The following is a 24,012-nucleotide window of genomic DNA, read 5'->3' as shown; positions in this document are numbered from 1 at the left end:
CTACTGACAGTAGCAGCCCCTCAGTACCTTCCTTATTTGGTAATTCTACATATTCCCTAAGCCAGACGGTGAGTGTTGATGGTTTAAATGATCACAGGGGTTTTGGAATCTTTCTGGCTCAGTGCTACAACATCTAATGTATTTATCCGCTGAGACAGAGAGGCAGTCAGCAGAGTTATAAGACACTCTTCCTTAAGATAAATGACAATCTCATTCAGATTCTTCTGGGAACTGACATTGCGTGCACACAAACAATTACAGAGAGACAATACTCATGAGGAGTTACTGGGGTGCCTTGGAGAGCACCTGGTTGAGATGCTGAAAAACTTGCAACCAATTCCATGTTTCTCACATTCTTCTCAGTCATGGATGCCAACTGAAGGAATCAGAGACTAGAAAATCACTGAGGTATTGCTGGGAGTCGGTACTGAATGTTCCAGTCTTGACTTACCTGAAATGACATCCAGAATAGAGAGTCATTCTGTAATATGTCTGAGATCCATTATGGCCTTTCTCAGCTCTGATCAGCATTTTGAAAATATAAAACAAAGTAATGAGAAAGCCAAATGTATCACTAAGTATTGAGTCATTTCCCTTAAGAATTTTTTCTCAAGTACAATGCCCTTTCCCTTTAACATCTCTTTAGGTTTATAAACTATCTAAAACTTACACAACTAACCATTTATACCATTTGTTCCTACATTTATAAGTACCACCATCACACATTGACTTAATAAGACTGCATTTGCTGTCATTAATACACCTCTCAGTCAGTGCCCTGCTCTCTTCAGAAAATTCCTGCCCATTCATCGTAAAACTCCCTCTGCTCCGCCCTAATAATGTTCCTCAACAGCAAACTCAGAAAAGCTGCTCCTAATGCAACAATGTAGTAAAACTACCAAATTATTATTGTAGGCAACGTTGCGCTGTGGGCTCACACCTATTGAGAACAGTGTTGAGAATGGACAAATATAATTCACCCAGGACAAATACAGTAGCAGAGGAATTTCTATCTCGCCACCCTGAAGTTTATTAAGATCCAGGCACAAGAGTGAAAGAGCAGGGCCCTAGACCCACTATGTTACTGTATCTCTTACCTCCTACTGTGAAGAAACCACAAAAGTGCACGATACTTACTGAAATCTTCACTACAGCGCCACTCTAAAAGTTTATTCTTAAAAATATCACTGTTATAATCAGTACAAGGTGCGTCTTTTTAAAACCTCATTTTAAAAGCATTCTGTGTCTTACGCAAACTGCTGAGGTTTCCCAAACACACTGCAGTTATAGTAGCTGTTGATAGCATTTAAATTGGAAAAACACATGCTCTTCCTGCCAGTTCCACATATGTTTCTACAGTAAGCAAAGGGAAAAATCTGTAGAAGTAGCAATTATAGAAGTGACTTTGCTGTACATCATGTATGAGAGTAATTCTCTGAGGAGGTCTGGGGCATGCATTTTGGAGAAAACATATTATTTATATATATATATATAAAAAATATTTTCTGAACTGTATACTACTTCATGGATAATAGACGCACTAAGCCTGGCCAAAAACTAGAATGATGAACCATGATAATGATGATGATGATAATGGTGACATTGTGGTGATACAGTACAGGTATAAACAAAATAATATACTTCTTTCTTGATTATTCTTTCTTGCAACATCACAGTACCTCTGCTCAAATCGGAAACAAAGGAACGTAATATAAACATGTTAAGCCTAATATCGCCAACAGTAATTTCTAGGCTTTGAATCACTAATAATATTATAGTATACAGCATAAAATGTGGCTCTTCTGCCACAGAATATTTAAAATCAGAATAGGACGGCTTTATCACTTTGACTTTGTTTGATGTGCTGTCTTGTGATTTTGGAGCTGGAATCTGATGTTCATTTTTGTATCCCATTAGGGAAGAGGTGGTCCTTTCAGGCTCATAACTTTGAGACCCACCATGTTTGAGATGAGAAGCACTATTAACTATTAAATATATTTCTTTATCCTTCATCATATCATGATTAATCTGTGCCTTCATTAATATGTAGCTCTTAACAATTGGGACGCAATCAAAATTAAAACTAAATTAACAAACTCCCTCAGCAATGCTGTACACTTTCAGCTGAAAAAGGTCTCTCGAGCAAGGATAAGATAGATATGTCTAAATCAATAATCACTTGACAGGTTTGAGCAATGGGTGGAAATCAATATATTTATGGGCCATAAACCCTTCAAATTACCCATTTACTAGCAAGATAGGATTTATCAGCCTGCATTGATAATAATTAGATACATTTATGAAGGGGAAAAATATATGTCACGAAAATATAGAATATACATAAATAAAGATTGAGCACAGTATGTAATGATAAAAGGGAATGTCTATGAATGTGACTTATACATAGTAAATCTAATAATAGAGAGCAGCAACAAACAAGGGTTAAACATAATGGGATAGAATTACTGCAATGTCACGCTGATAATTCCAGCACAATTAACCCCAAATTGGCCAAACCAGTGCAAAGGATTGCGGAAGTTCAACTGTAAGTTACGTCCAGCGCAAATCGAATCCCTAGATCTTTTACGCTGGTTTAAAAAACATCTCACTGGAAACTGGCCCTGCCCACAAAACTGTCCCCATCTCCAAATCAAATGAATCACCAAGGCGAGCTTCATATAAGTTGCACCTGTTTGTGGACCTTCGAAGAGGCTCTTAAAATTAAGCTTTTTGGGGGTATAACGACACTAATAGGTATGTTTTAAAAGCTTTCAAATATTAATAATATTTCATTTACTAAGAAACTGATTACTGTATACCAATGAAACCAGAAAATAGTTCTGTATTTTTTTTTTAAGTCATTTTCAGTTACTTAAAGTTGGGTTACTCACAGGTGGTGGACTTGATATTCTGATTAAAAAAGCTTTTATTTTTGATAATCCCATTTTCAGCTGTATTAATAAAACTGCACCAGGTACCAACTTTTATACAGCAAGGAATACTTTTTAATGCAAAAAAATTATGTTCTAAAACGCTGCCTGATTGCGTTGGCTCATGGCCGATTTTACGTGTGTGATTATGCAAATGAGTTTGAGCAGAAACTTGAACCGTAAAATCAATTCGGAAAACGAGTGTAATTTTGAGCACACTTTGCGCCCAGATTGACAATTTCTTTTTACCCAATTGCACCCAAAGCGGAAACTCTACCCGAATGTGTATCTGGAGTACATATTAAATGGTAACACGCTCGATTCAAAAGCAGAAAAAAAAGATCTGGCTGTTTTGGTGGATAGGTTGTTAAAACTGTCAGCTCAATAGTCACAGGTAGTGAATAAAGCAAATACAATGTGGGGATGTATAGCTAAAAGTATAGCTTATCCATCCAAGAAGGAGATGTTGAAGTTGTATCTTGCCTTGATGAGGTTGCATGTGAAGAACCATGTTCAGTTTTGGTTTCTTACTACAGGGGAGATGTAGAATTATTGGGGAGAGTCCAGTCAAGGGTGGGAAATCTGATTCCGGAACTTAAAAGTTTAAATATGAGGGAAGATCACCTACCCTGGAATTTTATTCTCTGGGGAAGAGGAAAATGAGGGGAGAACTTGATAGAGATCATTTAATATTTTCATGAGTATGGAGAATTTGGATCTTCTCTCAGATACATTGTCTCGAACCTTGGTTTGACCATAATTGGAGTACTGCATACAATTCTGGTCGCCATATTATAAAAAAGGATATAGAGGCACTGGAGAGGGTGTAGATACCAGAAATGCGAGGGTATACCTCTCAAGAAAGGATAAACAGGGTTGGGTCTCACATAACTAGTGGCCATCAATAGAAACACATAAAATAGGTGCAGGAGTAGGCCATTCGGCCTTCGAACATGCACCACCATTCAATAAGATCATGGCTGATCATTCACCTCAGTACCCCTTTCCTGCTTTCTCTCCATACCCCTAGATCCCTTTAGCCATAAGGGCCATATCTAACTCCCTCTTGAATATATCCAATGAACTGACATCAACAACTCTGCGGTAGGGAATTCCACAGGTTAACAACTCTCTCGAGTGAAGAAGTTTCTCCTCATCTCAGTCCTAAATGGCTTATCCCTTATCCTTAGACTGTGTCCCCTGATTCTGGACTTTCCCAACATCGGGAATATTCTTCCTGCATCTAACCTGTCCAGTCCCTTCAGAATTTTATATGTTTCGATGAGATCCCCTCTCATCCTTCTAAACTCCAGGGAATACAGGCCCAGTCGATCCAGTCTCTCCTCATATGTCAATCCTGCCATCCCAGGAATCAGTCTGGTGAACCTTCGCTGCACTCCCTCAATAGCAAGAAAGTCCTTCCTCAGATTAGGAGACCAAAACTGAACACAATATTCCAGGTGAGGTCTCACCAAGACCCTGTACAACTGCAGTAAGACCTCCCTGCTCCTATACTCAAATCTCCTAGCTATGAAGGCCAACATACCATTTGCCTTCTTCACTGCCTGCTGAACCTGCATGCCAACATTCAATGACTGATGTACCATGACACCCAAGTCTCGTTGCACCTCCCCTTTTCCTAATCTGCCGCCATTCAGATAATATTCTGCCTTCGTGTTTTTGCCCCCAAAGTGGATAACCTCACATTTACATAAGGTTGTCATCAAGAAATCAAATAGGAATGCAAAAGAAACTTCTTTACCCAGAGAGTGGTGAGAATGTGGAACACAGGGAGTGGTTGAAGCAAATAGTATAGATGCATTTAAGGGGCGGTTAAATAAGCATATGAGGGAGAAGGGAATAGAGGGTTGTGCTGATGGAGTTAGATGAGGAAAGACGGGAGGAAGCTCGAATGAAGCATAAACACCGCAGGGACTGGTTGAGCTGAATGGCCTGTTTCTGTGCTGTATATTCTATGTAATGATTCGTGAACTAGAGGGCACAATTTAAAATGTCACAATAAAAGAAGAATTTGAGCCTTTTAGTAAGTGGGTGATAGAATTATGAAATAAATATACAGCATTTTCATACTTTTAAATTAAACTCTGTTGCACTATTTTAATTTTGCCCATCATCTTGTAATATTTTAACTTTTTAACATTTTGTTCCCTTCTTTACATAGTGCCTTCTTTATTCTTATTACTATTTAGTGTTAGGAAGAGAGTGGTCGAAGATCAGGCCCTCAAATCTGGCATCAAGCACATGGTCTACAGGGCTGTAGTGATATCCGCCCTCCTGTATGGCTCAGAGATGTGGACCATATACAGTAGGCACCTCAACTTGCTGGAGAAATACCTCGAATGATGTCTCCACAAAATCCTGCAAATCCTCTGGGAGGACAGACGCACCAACGTTAGTGTCCTCGATCAGGCCAACATCCCCAGCATCGAAGCACTGACCACACTTGACCAGCTCCGTTGGGCGGGCCACATTGTTCGCATGTCTGACTCAAGACTCCCAAGCGCTCTACTCGGAATTCCTACACAGCAAGCGAGCCTCAGGTGGCAGAGGAAACATTTCAAGGACACCCTCAAAACCTTCTTGATAAAATGCAACATCCCCACTGACACCTGGGAGTCCCTGGCCAAAGATCACCCTAAGTGGAGGAAGAGCATCCGGGAAGGCGATCAGCACCTCGAGTCTCGTCGCCAAGAACATGCAGAAAGCAAGCGCAAGCAGCGGAAGGAGCGTGTGGCAAACCAGTCTTCCCACCCATCTTTTCCTTCAACAACTGTCTGTCCCACCTGTGACAGAGACTGTAATTCCCGTATTGGACTGTCCAGTTACCCAAGAACTCACTTTGAGAGTAGAAGCAAGTCTTCCTTGATTTCGAGGGACTGCCGATGAGATTACCGCAGCTGCTTGCCTTATGTCTGTTCAAATGTCTTGGCCTCCTTTATTCTGATGATTACAATTCATTATTCATAATTATTTCACAAATCTTTCTCTTCACGCCCTAGCCAACCCTGCCACTTTTGTTATGATGTGGTGTTTCTTTTAGTAGATGAATTTACATTTGATGCTCTGCAGTTCAGATTGCAGAAGTGTGCTGTGAACTATAGAAGCACCGAAGTTAAAAGAGAGTTGCGAACTAAAAGCCATGGAGATTTTTTATTTTTTTATTTACAAAGAGTGGATGAATTCCCATTAGGAAAATGGTTATAGGATGATTAATTCCAGAACCCCAGTAAGCAAATTGATGGATTGAAAGGATCGACTAATGGATTAATGGTTTTCCATGGGCAAAACATATGTTACTATAATCATAGAATCATAAAAATTTACAACATGGAAGGAGGCCATTTCGGCCCATCGTGTCCGTGCCGGCCAACAAAGAGCTATCCAGCCTAATCTCACTTTCCAGCTCTTGATCCATAGCCCTATAAGTTACAGCACTCCAAGTGCACTTTTTAAATGTAATGAAGGTTTCTGCCTCTACCACCCTTTCAGGCAGTGAGTTCCAGACCCCTACCACTCTGTGGGTGAAAAATTTCCCCACAAATCCCCTCTAAACCTCCCCCCAATTACTTTAAATCTATGCCCCTTCGTTGTTGACCCCTCTGCTAAGGTAAATAGGTCTGTCCTATCCACTCTATCTAGGCCCCTCAAAATTTTATACACCTCAATAAGGTTTCACCTCAGCTTCCTCTGTTCCAAAGAAAGCAAACCTAGCCTACCCAATCTTTCCTCATAGCTAAAATTCTCCAGTCCAGGTAACATCCTCGTAAATCTACTGTGTATCCTCTCCAGCGCAATCACATCTTTCATGTAATTTGGTGACAAGAACAGCACACAGTACTCCAGCTGTGGCCTAACCAGTGTTTTATACAGTTCAAGCATAACCTCCGTGCTCTCATATTCCATACTTAGCTAATAAAGGCAAGTACTCCATATGCCTTCTTAACTACCTTATCTACATGGCCTGCTACCTTCAGGAATCTGTGGACATGCACTCCAAGGTCCCTTTGTTCCTCTACACTTCTCAGTGTCCTATCATTTAATGTGTATTCCTTTGCCTTGTTAGCCCTCCCCAAATGCATTACCTCACACTTCTCAGGATTAAATTACATTTGCCACTGTTCTGCCCATCTGACCAGTTGATTGATATCTTCCTGCAGTCCACAGCTTTCTTCATTATCAACCACACAGCCGATTTTAGTATAATTTGCAAACTTCTTAATCATACCCCCATATTCAAGTCTAGATCATTGATGTGTACGACAAAAAGCAAAGGATCTAGCACTGAGCTCTGCGGAACCCCACTGGAAATAGCCTTCCAGTCACAAAAACACCCATCAACCTTTGCTTCCTGCCTCTGAGCCAATTTTGGATCCAACTTGCCACTTTGCCCTGGATCCATGGGCTTTAACTTTCGTGGGACCTTATCAAAAGCCTTGCTAAAATCCATATTCACTACATCATAGGCACTGGCCTCATCGACCCTCCTGTTACGTCCTCAAAAAATGCAATCAAGTTAGTCAGACACGACCTTCCCTTAAGAAATCCATGCTGATGGTCCATGATTAATCCGTGTCTTTCTAGATGAAGATTTATCCTGTCCCTCAGAATTTTTTCCAATAATTTTCCCACCGCCAAGGTTAGACTGACTGGCCTGTAATTACTCGGTCTATCCCTTTCTCCTTTTTTGAACAAAGGTACCACATTAGCAGTCCTCTAGTCCTCCAGCACCACACCTGTAGCCAGAGAGGACTGGAAAACAATGGTCAGAGTCTCTGCTACTTCCTCTTTTGCTTCTCTTAACAGCCTGGTATACATTTCATCTGGGCCTGGTGATTTATCCACTTTCAAAGCTGCTAAACTCCTTAATACTTACTCTCTCATTATGTTTATTTCATCTAATATTTCACACTCCTCCTCCCTGATTGCAATATCAGCATCTCCTCTCTCTTTTGTGAAAACAGATGCAAATTATTCATGAAGAACCATACCCACGTCTTCCACCTCCACACACAGATTACATTTATGGTTACTAATAGGCCAAACTCTTTCTTTAGTTATCCTATTGCTCTTAATGTATTTATAAAACATCTTTGGGTATTCCCTGATTTTACTTGCCACAATTTTTTCATTCCTCTCTTTGCTTTCCACTTTCCTTTTTAATTGCACCCCTGCAGTTTCTATACTCCTCTAGAGTTTCTGCAGTATTGATCCCTCGGTATCTATCATGGGCCTCCCTTTTTTTTTTAAAATCCTAGCCTGTATATCCCTTGACATGCAGGGACTCTCGATTTCTTAGTCCCACCCTTTTTCTTTAAGGGAACATAGAAACATAGAAAATAGGTGCAGGAGTAGGCCATTTGGCCCTTCGAGCCTGCACCGCCATGCAATAAGATCATGGCTGATCATTCCCTCAGTACCCCTTTCCTGCTTTCTCTCCATACCCCTTCATCCCCTTAGCCTTAAGGGCCATATCTTACTCCCTCTTGAATATATCCAATGAACTGGCATCAACAACTCTCTGCGGCAGGGAATTTCACAGGTTAACAACCCTCTGAGTGAAGAAGTTTCTCCTCATCTCAGTCCTAAATGGCCTACCCCTTATCCTAAGACTATGTCCCATGGTTCTGGACTTCCCCAACATCGGGAACATTCTTCCTGCATCTAACCTGTCCAGTCCCGTCAAAATCTTATACGTTTCGATGAGATCCCCTCTCATCCTTCTAAACTCCAGTGAATAAAGGCCCAGTTGATCCAGTCTCTCCTCATATGACAGACCAGCCATCCCTGGAATCAGTCTGGTGAACCTTCGCTGCACTCCCGCAATAGCAAGAAAGTCCTTCCTCAGATTAGGAGACCAAAACTGAACAAAATATTCCAGGTGAGGCCTCACTAAGGCCCTGTATAACTGCAGTAAGACCTCCCTGCTCCTATACTCAAATCTCCTAGCTATGAAGGCCAACATACCATTTGTCTTCTTCACCGCCTGCTGTACCTGCATGCCAACTTTCAATGACTGATGAACCATGACACCCAGGTCTCGTTGCACCTCCCCTTTTCCTAATCTGCCGCCATTCAAATAATATTCTGCCTCCATGTTTTTGCCCCCAAAATGGATAACCTCACATTTATCCACATTATACTGCATCTGCCATGCATTTGCCCACTCACCTAACCTGTCCAAGCCACCCTGCAGCCTCTTAGCATCCTCCTCACAGCTCACACCACCACCCGGTTTAGTATCGTCTGCAAACTTGGAGATATTACACTCAATTCCTTCATCTAAATCGTTAATGTATATTGTAAAGAGCTGGGGTCCCACACTGAGCCCTGCGGCACTCCACTAGTCACTGCCTGCCATTCTGAAAAGGACCCGTTTATCCCGACTTTCTGCTTCCTGTCTGCCAACCAGTTCTCTATCCACGTCAATACATTACCCCCAATACCATGTGGTTTGATTTTGCACACCAATCTCTTGTGCGGGACCTTGTCAAAAGCCTTTTGAAAGTCCAAATAAACCACATCCCTTGTCCACTCTGCTAGTTACATCCTCAAAAAATTCCAGAAGATTCGTCAAGCATGATTTTCCTTTCATAAATCCATGCTGACTTGGACCGATCCTGTCACTGCTTTCCAAATGCGCTGTTATTTCATCCTTAATAATTGATGCCAACATTTTCCCCACTACTGATGTCAGGCTAACCGGTCTATAATTACTCGTTTTCTCTCTCCTTTCTTTCTTAAAAAGTGGTATTACATTAGCTACCCTCCAGTCCATAGGAACTGATCCAGAGTCAATAGACTGCTGGAAAATGATCACCAATGCATCCACTATTTCTAGGGCCACTTCCTTAAGTACTTTGGGATGCAGACTATCAGGCCTTGGGGATTTATCGGCCATTAATCCCATCAATTTCCCTAACACAATTTCCCACCTAATAAGGATATCCTTCAGTTCCTCCTTCTCAATAGACCCACTGTCCCTTATTACATTCAGAAGATTATTTGTGTCCTCCTTCGTGAAGACAGAACCAAAGTATTTGTTCAATACTTGCTCTGAACCCTCCGGATCTCCTTGAATGCCTCCCACTGATCTGACACTGATTTACCCAAGTAGATGTTTCCAGTCCACTATGGCTAAATCACCTCTCAACTTAGCAAAATTGGGTTTTCCCCAATTGAGAACTTTTATTCCTTGTCTATCTTTGTCCTTTTCCAAAATTACCCTACATCTCACTGAATTATTATCACTAGCACCAAAATGCCTTCCACCTGCCCAGCTTCATTCCCTAAAACGAAGTCCAGAACCGCCCCCTCCCTTGTCGGGCTTGCTACATACCGGCTATAAAAGTTCTCCTGAATGCATTTTAGCAATTCCACACCCTCTATACCTTTCACACTAATTTTATCCCAGCTAATATTAAGGTAATTGCAATTACCCTACTATTACTGCCCTATAGTTTTTGAACTTCTCAGAAATTTGCCTACATATTTGCTCTTCTATCTCCCTCTGACTGTTTGTGGGTCTATAGTACACTCCCAGCAGTGTGATCGGCCCTTTTTTGTTCTTCAATTCGACCCATAGGCCTCATTTGATGATCCTTCCAACACCTTATCCCTCCTCACAGCTGTAATTGTTTCTTTAATCAATACTGCGATGCCCTCTCCTTTTTTACCATTCTCTCTATCCCATCTGAAAACCGTAACCAGGAATGTTGAGCTGCCATTCCTGCCCTTCTTTCAGCCATGTCTCAGTAATAGCTATAATATCATACTCCCAAGTATCTATCTATGCTCTCAGCTCATCTGCCTATTCCCTATACTCCTTGCATTGAAGTATATATCAGTTAGCACTGCCAAACTTCCTTGTTGTCTATTTTCTAGCCCTTGTTTCCCCCGCCTTCCAAATTTACCTCTTATGTTTCTGCTTTCCAATTCCAGCTTTGCTTCTCTCCCAACTGAATCTATTCACAGGTTCCCATTCCCCTGCCAAGCGAATTTAAACCCTCCCCAATAGCACGAGCAAACCCTCCCCCACCCCCCCGCCTCCCCGCGAGGATATTGATCCCGGCTCTGTTGAGGTGCAACCTGTCCGGATGTGGAATAGGAACTGAGAAAGGAAAAGTTCTATCACAAGGTTTCAACTGCGGGACCTCCTCAGGTGGAATTAGTGTGAAGAAACATGTTTACATTTAGCACTTCTGTAGTTTAGATTGTAGATCTGCATTGACCATCCTGAATTTCTTGTTTGGGATAAAGGAGATGGTTTTAGCAATGTATATACAAGGAGCTGCCGCATGAACATCGCTCTACAACGAAGCACCAAATGATGCAAGATCGACTACGAGGAGAACCATTGCATTGTATAAGGTAATTGGCAGGGATGGCCAAGAATGAAAGATTTGCATTTATGTAACACCTTTCACATCTTAGGACATCCCAAAATGCTTTACAGCCAATGAAGTAGTCTTTGGCGTGTAGCCACTTTTGTTATGTAGGAAAGGTGGCAGCCAATTTGCACACAGCAAGCTCCCAAAAACAGCAATGTGTCTGGTTTGTTTGTGATATTGAGGCAGGACACCAGGGGAAACTCTCCTGTCCTTCTTTGAAATAGGTATGAAGAGAAGACTTTGCAAAATAATGATGAAAAAATAATCAAAACAAAGGAGGCCAAGATGTGACAGCAGGCAGAGAAAGTAGCAGGCAGGCAGTAGCAAAAAAAATACATGAAAGGAAAAAAAATACTTCAAGGTGAGGGGGAAGTAAGTAAGTGGACAGAGTGTTTAATACAAAAAAAGCTGTAAATTGGGTAGTCAAGCAGAAGGAGGTTGTAGTTCCTATTGCTCTGTGGTGATGAGTTTTAAATACTTGGCATCTTTGTATTCCACATCGAGATAAATGAGTGTTAATAAAATAAATCAGAAGATTATGATAAGCAAATATTTGATTGCTTAAAACGGAGTTAAATAAAACCACATACAATTTTTTCTTGGGATACTTTACTGGGAAGTAACTAAACATATCCAGATTGGGAAATGTTTGGATCTATGGTGCAGCTATGCAAATAAATCTGGACTCTCGGGATATTTTTGTGCACTTTAGAATTTGACCCTTGTGCATATCGACTCTGAAAAGCCGTATATGTACTACATAGTGTTCCTACAGTGAAATCTGTTTTCCATAAACTGGTAGCAAACTCCCGAGACCCAGGTAAGACATTGGGCTCCCGGAATCTGAATTACAAAGAACAATATAAAAGCAACTTCAGTTCAGGGACAGTAAACCAGCAATCAAATTAAACCTCTTTTTCAATACTAAACTACGACTACACAGTACAACTCCTACTCACCGACTCCAGTATTGCCTACACACAGTGCTCAAAAGTCAAAAATAGACAGACAACGTCATGATGTTTACAAATCAAATTTTTTAAAAATACATCACTGTAATTTCTGTCTGCTGGGAAATATATGGATTTTATGAAATTCCATAACTAAAATTTCTACATTGAATATTCTCAATCTTTGCCATATAGTCAGCAATAAGTGTTCAAATGGAGGACAGGCACTTGCACAGAGAGGGAGAAAAATCTAAATGCAAGTCACCCAGGCTATTCTTACATGTCTCCACTGCTTACATCACGGCAGGACTGCTACTCTAGTGAAACTACTGTTGCATAAATTAGATACAAACAGAATATGAAAAAGGTGAATTATTAAGGCAAACTGTGTCTAAAATGTTGTTACTATCTTAATCCATAGAATGTAGTGTTTAATTCAGTAAGGATGAACAAACTTGTAATTGTAGGAAGTTTTGAGTAGCTATGAATGTGTCACCCTATTTAGTGATTTCAATTTTTTGGTGTTATCATTAAATCTGTCTTCCTGGCGAGAGCACAATATAGTTGTGTCCCCAAAACACCATAAATGGTAAGTTTCAAGATAACCATGACTTCATGAGGATTATTAAAGCGAGACGATTGAAGTATTCTACCGACTAACAGAAATTCCTGTTACTTACAAATTAAATAGACAAACATCTTTCCAAAACAAGTCAAGGATCTATATATTAACAATTAGCAACAGCAAGAAGGTTATAAACAATGCATTCCTATTATTTTTCTGTACATTTATCTGAGATACAGACTTGGGGCTTAACTTTAGTGATGTGCATCACATTTTTACTTAAAAAAAAATCTCTCAGAAATGTAGCCATGCTCTTTCATATTTGTAAAACTGGTTATAAGACCAATTCTTGCATTCGGCAGTGGGATTGGCCTCAGTTAGTTAAATGTTGACTCCAGTTGCTCATAATACATTTGAAAGGTCAATGAACCCGAACTGATGTCCTCTGCTAACTTAACCATTCCCAATTAGAACAACACACTAATTTTGGTAGTACAGTACAAACACATTAGCCATAATTTTGCCAGTGCTGAGAGGGTTCAGAGGCAAGTCTGCTATCAAAATGGAAAAGATTACATAAGAACATAAAAACATAAGAAATCGAAGCAGGAGCAGGCCATAAAGCCCCTCGAGCCTGCTCCGCCATTCAATAAGATCATGGCTGATCTGATCATGGACTCAGCTCCACTTCCCCGCCCGCTCCCCATAAACCCTCATCCCCCAATCGCTCAAGAAACTGTCTATTTCGGTCTTAAATTTATTTAATGTCCCAGCTTCCACAGCTCTCTGAGGCAGTGAATTCCACAGATTCACAACCCTCTGAGAGAAGAAATTTATTTTCATCTCAGTTCTAAATGGGCAGCCCCTTATTCTAAGATCATGCCCTCTAGTTCTAGTCTCCCCCATCAGTGGAAACATCCTCTCTGCATCCACCTTGTCAAGCCACCTCATAATCTTATACGTTTATATTAGATCACCTCTCATTCTTCTGAATTCCAATGAGTAGAGGCCCAACCTACTCAACCTTTCCTCATAAGTCAACCCCCTCATCCCCGGGATCAACCGAGTGAACCTTCTCTGAACTACCTCCAAAGCAAGTACATCCTTTCGTTAAATATGGAAACCAAAACTGCACATTTTGTGTGGCCTCACCAATACCCTGTACAGCTGTAACAAGACTTCCCCGCTTTTATACTCCATCCCCTTTGCAATAAAGGCCAAGATTCCATTGGCCTTCCTGATCACTTGCTGTACCTGCAAACTATCCTTTTGTGTTTCCCTTGTAAATGTCAACAATTGTAATTAAGTGCTGTCCAGAGAACAGTGTCATTTATTTAAAATTTTGTACATCAACAACAATTGCAGGAATCAGTGAGTGCAGATGAACGGAGTAGGATGCAGGAGCATTTCCGTTACTCATGAGTATTAAGACTTTATATAGGTTTTGTGTTTGTTCACTTCATGCAACTGTGATGTCCTTGGACCATTAAACTGTAAAGCTTTTGCCGTCAAGTGTTCTTTTAGCATTATTGCTGTGGTAAATGCAGTCATTCATATAGCTAATGATGAACTGTACAGGAAATGGTCACGGCTGTCACACTTTGGGGAGGATTGTCAAAATTAATCATTCAAGTTACATCTAAGCTAGCTATCAGTGGAGATGAGACACTACCATAAACCATATGCAGAGTATTATAATTCAGCTCTTATTTATATTTTTTTAAATGACTTCTATTTGAATTAAATGAGGGAAAATTTAATAAATACGTAACATGCTTTTCCAGTAATTTTGTATACTTCAATTCAAAAGCTGCATATCAGGAAGCAATTTGAGCTACACAATGATCTTTATCGTTAGATTTGTTGGGGCCGAAATTGGCCACTGCCCGAAACGAGTCGCACCTACCGCCCTTGAAATGTTCTGTCCACCCCAATGCAAGGGGCGCACAATCTGCAGAAATTCAGCTTTTTGGGTGATGTTTCTGGTCGGAGCGGTGTTGGGGTAGGGAGAGAGGTGGAAGTGTGGCTGCGTCGGAGTAGTCGCCACTAGTGGGGTGGAAGTGGGGGCGGGGCGGTGTTGCTGAAGCTTGAAGTCATCAGCGCCACGCTGATGACATCATCGCGCTGGCGCGTCACAGCATCCCACCCCTTCAGTTAAAAGGAAGGACCAATGCGAACTCTGCAGCCACTTCAATGGCAAACACTGGGCCATCAAGGAGGGTTTCGGCCAGGCCTGTCACCGAAGAGGGGCTTCCCCAGCCGAACCCGCGGGCATAACTGATGGCCCGACCTGGCAGTCGGCCGACAAACAAAACATGGAGGTGCCGGTAGCGCTAACTCCCCTTTAAGGGCGGCTGCACCGCCAAGCCACAGAAATGGTACCGACAGCAATAGCTGTCAGTGGCACTGATTGGCGGCGGCGGCGCTCCCATGGGGCAATTTACAAAAGGGGCAATTTCCAGTGAGTAGTTTCTGGAAGGGATCTTCGCTGGTCGCTAAAGGGTTGCTACGTGCAATAGCTGGCAGAGCCTGCATGAACAAAAAATGCTTTCAATTAAATTGAAGGACAAGATAAAACCGTCACTATCTTTAATTCTACTGGTTTAACACTAATAACTGCTCTTAGAGCAATGTAAACAGACAGTACCAACTTATTCCTGTCCACTTACACTGCAATGTGATAATGCAAAGCACAAGCCAGAACCCCTGCACTTAGATGCAGGCACATAGCTCTGCTCACAAGCATCCAAATAATAGCAACCTTTGTTAACATTAGGAAAGGGCTATTAAACAATCAGCTGCTCACTATGATTGAAAGTTCAAAGGTGACCTGCTGAACCACCTGGGAGCTTTGTGAATTTTCATTTTCATGTTTTAAAAAAGTTTGCTATTCATCCTCTGCCATTAAACTGCAACTGACGCTGGTTGTATGTATTGCTGGAGGTGTCATCATATGGCCGCCTGCCTTCCACCGTCGCTTCCCCACACTCCTGCCATTGTTCACCCAACACACCAATACTTGCTGCGCACTACCTTCCCATGCCAATTGGAAAACAAATAGACAGTTCATTAATTGGAGGATTCTTGACTGTCAGTCAAACAGCCTATTCGTTCCCCATGTCCAATCAATGTATAACTAACAAATGTGTGCAAAGAAAATTTTAAGATACAAAGGGCTAAATTTTCGGTTGAAAACCGTAGTTTTACGCCAAAATTACCGTTTTCGCTGCGCTACTGTTTTTAGGTCTAACTTTCAGTCTTTACGTCTGCGTCTGCCCCAGGGGTGCATCGGTAAAGTCGGTGATGCAGGAGGATTCGCGACGCAAACCACGAGTTTCATCAACTTTAGTCCGGGGCCGGTAGCGCTGCGAGAGAGGCCTTGGGGGGTGGGGGGGGAATTGCAAAAAACGTTCACAAAACCCTAAATTGCTGAGAAATAATTACAAAATAAAAAACTTTAACACCGTTTTGCAGGACTTTATACTTGCCGCTGCTGGCAGGGCTGCACTGACAGGTTTGACCCTGTCGGTATTCTGGGCGTGGCATATGGGTCCCGAGGGAGCCGAAAGTACGACGGTAACGAAATCTGCGGCGTCGCACATTGGTGCTCCTCTCTACAGCGGTACATGAAAGCACTGCCGCAAAGAGGTCTCCGAGGATCCCGCCGACTGGGTTTCCCCGCGGAGGGTCAAATTGCAGCAAAAACCCGGTCGCAAAGTTAGCAAAAATTTCGGCCACAATCTTTTAATGCCCATATGATTTTTCTCCTGGGTCGCTCACAGCAGTGTCCTAGAGATTAATCTTTAATTCTGGAGACTCCAGGGCAATAAATGCATAAATGACATGGAGCCAAAGAGGTGCAAGACAACCAGTTCTGATACATCAATTTGCATGCCGATCAGTTGCACTGGAATTACAGGGTCACTAAAACCTTGGAACCTGATCCGAGTTGCTGTATGATTGGCTCCTTCGTGTTACTTATCCAAAACAGCAACTCGGCATTACTTTCCTCAGATTTCTGCCTGCTCTACAAAATAAATCTATTTTATTCCAATGCCACGAAGAAGTTCTACTGAATTCAAAATCCTCATTGTTTGTTTACAAATCCCTCTATGGCTTTGTCCCAACCTACATTACAGTCTGAGCCATTCTGTCCCCCAACTCTGGCGTATTATGCATCCACCTCCACCGCCTCCTCTGCACAAGTGGTAAAGTCTTCACCTGTTCCAACCCTACTCTCGAAAACTCCCTCCCTGAACACTTCTGCCATACTCATTCTCCCCTCAGCTTTAAAGCCCCCTTAAAACCTCTCTTTGACCAGGGGTTCAGTCCTCCCAACTCTTCTATTACTGCTTGATGTCTGATCCCTTCAGTAAAGTAGCTAGGAATGTTAATTACACTGAAGATGCCTCATAAACGCAAGTTGTTGCTGTGTTAGCGAGAAAAAGTTTGTAAAATGATTCAAAATTAGTAGAAAACATTAAGGGGCTGAAATTGCCCCTTTCTATAAGGCCCATGGTAGCCTGAAAGCGGCAGCCTTGGGTCAGTGCGGACTGGTCGCCGAGTCTCTGCGGAGGAGCTGCCATTTTAGAAATTGCCCTTCCTCAGTTTTGGAGCAGTTTAGGGGACTGCTCCGCCAGTTTTCTCACCATGGCGTGCACGCACCAATCCTTTACAGACAAGCGAAGATCCCTTCCAGAAACTACTCACTGTAAATTGCCCCACGGGAGCGCTGCCGCCACCGGTCAGTGCCACTGACAGCTGTTGCTGTCGGTACCATTTCTGTGGCTGGGCGGTGCAGCCGCCCTTAAAGGGGAGGTAGCGCTACCGGCAACTCCATGTTTTTTTTGTCGGCCGACTGCAAGGTCAGGCCGCCAATTATGCCCACGGGTTCGGCCGGGCCACCAACAGGCAGCCTGGAAGTCCCTCTTCAGTGACAGGCCTGGCCAAAACGCTCGTTGATGGCCCAGTGTTTGCCATTGAAGTGGCTGCAGAGTTTGCATTGGTCCTTCCTTTTAACTGAAGGGGTGGGATGCTGTGACGCACCAGCGCGATGATGTCATCAGCGTGGCGCTGATGACTTCAAGCTTCAGCAACACCGCCCCGCCCCCACTTCCACCCCACTAGTGGCGACTACTCCGACGCAGCCACACTTCCACCTCTCTCCCTACCCCAACACCGCTCCGACCAGAAACATCACCCAAAAAGCTGAATTTCTGCAGATTGTGCGCCCCTTGCATTGGAGTGGACAGAACATTTCAAGAGCGGTAGGTGCGACTCGTTTCGGGCAGTGGCCAATTTCGGCCCCTAACGATAAAGATCATTGTGTAGCTCAAATTGCTTCCTGATATGCAGCTTTTGAATTGAAGTATACAAAATTACTGGAAAAGCATGTTACGTATTTATTACATTTTCCCTCATTTAATTCAAATAGAAGTCATTTTTAAAAATATAAATAAGAGCTGAATTATAATACTCTGCATATAGTTTATGGCAGTGTCTCATCTCCACTGATAGCTGGCTTAGCTGTAACTTGAATGATTAATTTTGACAATCCTCCCCAAAGTGTGACAGCCGTGACCATTTCCTGTACAGTTCATCATTAGCTATATGAATGACTGCATTTACCACAGTAATAATGCTAAAAGAACACTTGACGGCAAAAGCTTTACAGTTTAATGGTCCGAGGACATCACAGTTGCATGAAGTGAACAAACACAAAACCTATATAAAGTCTTAATACTCACAACAATGCCTTGCGTCCACTGTATCCCCCTACATCTCTCCACACATTTATAATCAGACAACTATTAAGGTGTATACTTGGCAGGACAGGGCTAGGTAACCCATCTACTCAACGGCTCTCAGAAATTGGGGTAATGCAGCAAACTATGTTCTCTGGGTAATTTTATTTAATATGCCAATTGAGGCTGGAATGGGACATATATCTACGTATATTCAACAAACACTTAATCACCATTGTTAGTCCATTTCTATCAGATTATCTTGTATATAATCACATAATTAGTTTAAATATGATATTGGACTCATGAAATGTCCCAATTCACTTACCATACAACTGAGAAAAATGCCACCATTTTCTAATGAAATTACTACCAACGGAAGATCTTCGTGATAGCTTCCCATCAATTAGCTCATAAGGACCAGGTTAATGCAAACCACAGCTTCAGGCCATACAATGCTTCATGCCTGTGTGACAAGTAAATCTCTCAAGAACCATTGTTTCACTTCTCATTTTCTCTTCTCTCTTAAAAGTATTGTTTCCTTTTCTTTTATTGGGAAACTAAAGTGAAGAACCAATATCTACATGCATGGATCAGCAGGATTGAAAAGAATACAAGACAGCATACACTGGTTGTCTGGTTCCATGGGTGCCAACCTCCATTATGTACTTCACCATGTGACAATTTATCATGTGTAAACCTAGACTGAGTGTGGAGGATAAGGCATCTGATGCTAATTCTTTCCTCATCCAATTTTAAAACACATGCATATTCTAACAACATCATTGGATAGTGATCAGAAGCAACAATCTTTACTGTTTTCCCCCTTTCTAGCCCAGGGTCCCCAAGGCAACTATAGTGCATCAACTACTGACATCAACTAACTCAGCACAGATACGTTCTGCCTATATGGCAGTATCACACCAGACAATGCATTTGCTCATTCAATATCAGTTTTAATGGCACCAGTTACAACTCAGCTAGTGGAAACAATAAATAGGAATCATTTTTTTCAAGTATGCATTAAATTTCAAACTAAAACAAGGAACAAGTTCAACTGTCACCAGAGTTTAGGAAGCGGTTTCAAATTACAACTTTTTGTTATCAACAGGCACTAATTATTCTAATTTAATACACTCTTTAAAACCTACCTCTTCGGTCATCTATCCTAATATCTCCTTTTATGGCTCAGTGCCACATTTTGTCTGATAACATTCCTATGAAGTTGCTTGGGATGTTTTACTACGTTAAAGGTGCTATATAAATGCAAATTGTTTTTGTAAATCTGATATCGTCAATATGTTGACCTGCCTTCTACATCTCTGTCTCTCTAAATTGAATGTCTATCCAATACTTAAATATAATACAATCAGTGGATTCCTGATAGACCAAACTGCTGTCATATTAAACAGTTCTACTCCATCAATATTTCTTAAAGATGGAAATAAATCATGAAGTGTCTAAATAGTTGACAAGGATATTTTTGTAGAGGATCACATTTGAAAGGCCAACATGGAAGGTCGCACTGCAGCCATTAAAATACATTGGTTACTACCACATTGTTCCTTTTCTCTATGTAACCTTTGTACACTGTAACGATTGGGCCCCCAGTACCGACCAGTAATCATTCCCAAGATTGCTGAACAAACATACTCAGGGTCACATCAGCATCAGAACACTTGGACTAACTCCCACTTGACTGAAATGCATGTTTTCCTTTTCTCACTCCTTGTTTTTAGAGCCCAGGGTTCTCGCTACACAAATAAGCCAAAATCAATAGCTAATAGCCTACCTATGATCACAATTCCACTTTAACACTGCACAGAATTTCTTTTGAAGTTACTGAGGACAAATGCCAGATGTTCATTTGAACCACCGTTTTATTTGTAACTGATCAATTATTATCCACTACGGCCATTATTATCAAACTGAATGAGAGGACATGAAAACTTAAACATTGCAAATTGTGTTTGTTATCAAGTTATTGTTGATTGCTTACACAGCTGTTTTTCTAAACAGATTGACAACAAATACATTTTTTTCTTCCTGCATCCAATTTTCACCCCTTTGTCAAAGGTAATGTGGAGTATGGTAGCATAATGGTTATGTTACTGGACTAGTAATCCAGAGGCCTGGACTAATGATCTGCAAATGTGAGTTCAAATCTTACCACGGCAGCTGCGGAATTTGAATTCAATTAATCAAATAAATCTGGAATAAAAGCTAGTATCAGTACTGGTGAGCATGGAACTACTGGATTGTCATAAAAATCCATCTGGTTGACACTAATGTCCTTTAGGGAAGGAAATCTGCCATCCTGGTCTGGCCTAATGCGACTCCAGACCCACTGGAATGTGATTGACTCTTAACTGCCCTCTGTAATGGCCTAACAAGCCACTGTGTACCAAACCGCTACAAGTGAGTAACATCATCAGATGGACTGCAGTAGTTTAAGACAACAGCTCACCACCTTCTCAAGGGCAATTAGGGATGGGAAATAAATGCTAGCCTTGCCAGCGACGCCCATATCCCACAAATGAACTTACCAAAATAATAATACCTGTGATTATATCGCACATTATCATATCAAAGCAACTCAAAGCACTTCACACAAGTATTTTTGATCTGTGGTAACTATTTATATAGGCAAACCTTGCAGCCACTAATGCCCAAACAGCAAAGACACGTGATCAATTAATATGTTTTTAGTACTAATTAAGGGATGATATTAAGAAAATGTTCTGCTTTTCTTTGAATAGTGTGATGCGATCATTAACATCCACTGGTAGAACAGGCAATTAGGACCTCACTTTAACATCTCATCTGAAGGATGGTACCTCAGACAATGCAGCACTCCCTCAGTGCCACACTGGAGTTTCAGGCTATATTATGAGTTCACACCTTAGTATGGGGCTCAATTTCACAACTTTTGGACCTGCAAGCAGGAGAGATACTGATTGAGCTAAGCCAATACATCAGATTCTGAACCAGTTGAACAGGAGCCAAGCTTTTAAGTACCTCACCCAAGTAACCACTCTTTAATACCCTGAAACATATATATTTTGAGCATCAGGCTATATATAAAATACTAGTAGGCCAGTAAAAACAAGTGACAGTTAGGAATACACAACAAAATGTGGGAAGGAGTGTTGGGAAAATTGAAGTGAGGAAGATGGATAGTAGGAGGAGCTAACAAATAGTAAATGTTGTCAAGCAACTGAACAAAAAGGGCAGGACTTGGGAAAGGAATGAAGTGTGGAAGGTATTTAGGGGTGTGATATTAGAGAAATGCAAGTCCAAGAATATACTCACAGGTTAGTCATACTGTAATTGGGACTACATTTCAAGTTTAATGAGGATCCAGAACTGAAACCATGACTGAACAGTTTGGAATAGCTTTTGTTATCAATGAAATCATGATGCAAAAGGGTATGGCAGATACCACCAAGGTAGTACCACCTTTAGCCTGAAACTGTGCAGTTTTATTTCTTAAATAGGCTGTTTTGCACTGTAGGAAAATAGAGGGAGACGCAAAGCCTAAAAGTTTGTGTAAACTGCGGCACACTTAAAAGGAAATGTTCAGAAAGACATTAAATCAAGATAAAATTGAAAAATGACCAATGTCGAATGAAAGATTGTTTGACAATCACAATTTGCAACTTTATTTTCTGGGCATTGGATCATTTTTGATAGTTGGGAACTGTCCATACATGTTCATAATTGAGGAACTGCATCACTGACTGACTTCTACAGGATTGATCTGCACTCAAAAAAGACGTCAATCGGTGCTGCAACAAATAACGTTTGTTACTGTCACCTTACTGTAGTCTCAAGGGGTACTGATAAAACAAGCGAGTCTCTTAACTCCAAAGACAACAAGATTACTACTGAAGGCAGGACTGCTAAATCTACCATACAAATATTAGAATGCCAAGTCTTGCTGTATGTACATATTTCTTAAAAATCACCACACATCTGGAAAATGAGTTGGTGCACGCAAGTGCATTGTCCTTTCATCTCTGGGACCTGGGTTCAAATCTCATCCAATCTGATTGGGATGAAACTATCCTTTCTGTTGGCTGAAATGAGTATGTGTAGTCCGAGTAAGGTGCAGAACCAAAGCGCAAACCCACACACATGCAACACTCAGGTAAAACACAATCCTTGTGCATAAAATGTTTGCGACCTTGTTTTTCGCAGTTTAGGAATAAGGGATATTTTTGGGTACTGTTATGCGAGTGGTTGATGCTGTCATTGAGTGTCCAACATGAACATTTCCCAGCACTGATGAGTACAAAAACTCAAAATTAATAAAACTTTGACTCAAGATATTCTACAGGTACAACGTCTCAAATCCAGCCGATCGGAGACCATGCTGATTTTTGGATTTTTCCGGATTTCGGACAAGAAAATCAAGAGCGTACGTATGCTACCGAGACAGACAAAGTACTAATGGTGGTGTGGGTCAGGTCGGGTCGAGCCGGGTCGAGGATCTTTCGGCAAGGCTCGGACCGATCGCATGCCATTTAAAATATAGCCAATAACTACTCCGGCTCACTGGTTTTTGAACAATAATTCTGGATTTTATTTTACTGAATATCAAATGGGATTTTCTCAAAAACGTCCGGTTTTTGAACAATTCTGATTTTCAGACAACTGGATTTGAGACATTGTACCTGTACGCCACTTTCTAAATTTCAATACACAAATCTTAAGGTTCCAATAGAACTTTTGGGAATTGATTTTGAATATTACAAATATTGTAGATAGTATCCTACAGTTATCCTGCATTCAGATATAATTGGAATTCTTCTCATTTGTAAAATTGAGCAATGTATCTTTTTTTAAATAGCGGACAGAAGAATTTTATGTGAACATGCTAAATGCTCATATAATGTTCAGCCTATTTTCCAGGCTACATAGTGCCTTTCATGTCCTCAGTGTGCCTTTCAGAGGCAATGAATTACTTTTGAAGGGCAGTCGTTTTAGGCACAGCAAGATCCTACAAACAACAATAAGATGAATGAACAGGTGATCTGTTGGTTGTGGGATAAAAGTGGTTTTACTTTTACAATGGTACGACAGTTTAAAAAGTTTGAAGCATGCCGTTGGGTCTAGTTGTGATCACCAATGAAAAGATGTGACGGTGACAGAAATAATTCAAAGACAGTTCAAGTTTTCAATTATTGATGGATGAAAAAGGTCAAGGAAGTTAATTCTATTCTCAGTGCAAAGAATGAAGTGGGGAGAAATGTGATCCAAGTTTTTCAAATAATAAAGGGGACCAAGAAATTGGATGGAGGGAAATATTTTGTGTGTAAAAAGCAAGAACCACCAAGGGACATGGACTTAAAGAAGTCACCAAGATGAACAGCACTTAAATACAGTATTTAAAAGTTGTTCACTTATGTAACA

At 41.2% G+C, this 24,012-nt stretch overlaps 1 protein-coding gene across 4 annotated transcripts in view; it reads right to left on the bottom strand.

Annotated features, from left to right (window-relative positions):
- myo1b (myosin IB) overlaps positions 1-24,012 on the bottom strand; it is a 391,964-nt gene that overhangs the window by 328,901 nt on the left and 39,051 nt on the right. The window lies entirely within an intron of this gene.

This window comes from Pristiophorus japonicus, chromosome 3 (genome assembly GCF_044704955.1).
Source record: "Pristiophorus japonicus isolate sPriJap1 chromosome 3, sPriJap1.hap1, whole genome shotgun sequence".
In the NCBI taxonomy this organism is placed as follows: Eukaryota; Metazoa; Chordata; class Chondrichthyes; family Pristiophoridae; genus Pristiophorus; species Pristiophorus japonicus.
Note: the sequence above shows the minus strand (reverse complement) of the source record. Positions and strands in the feature narration are given on the sequence as shown.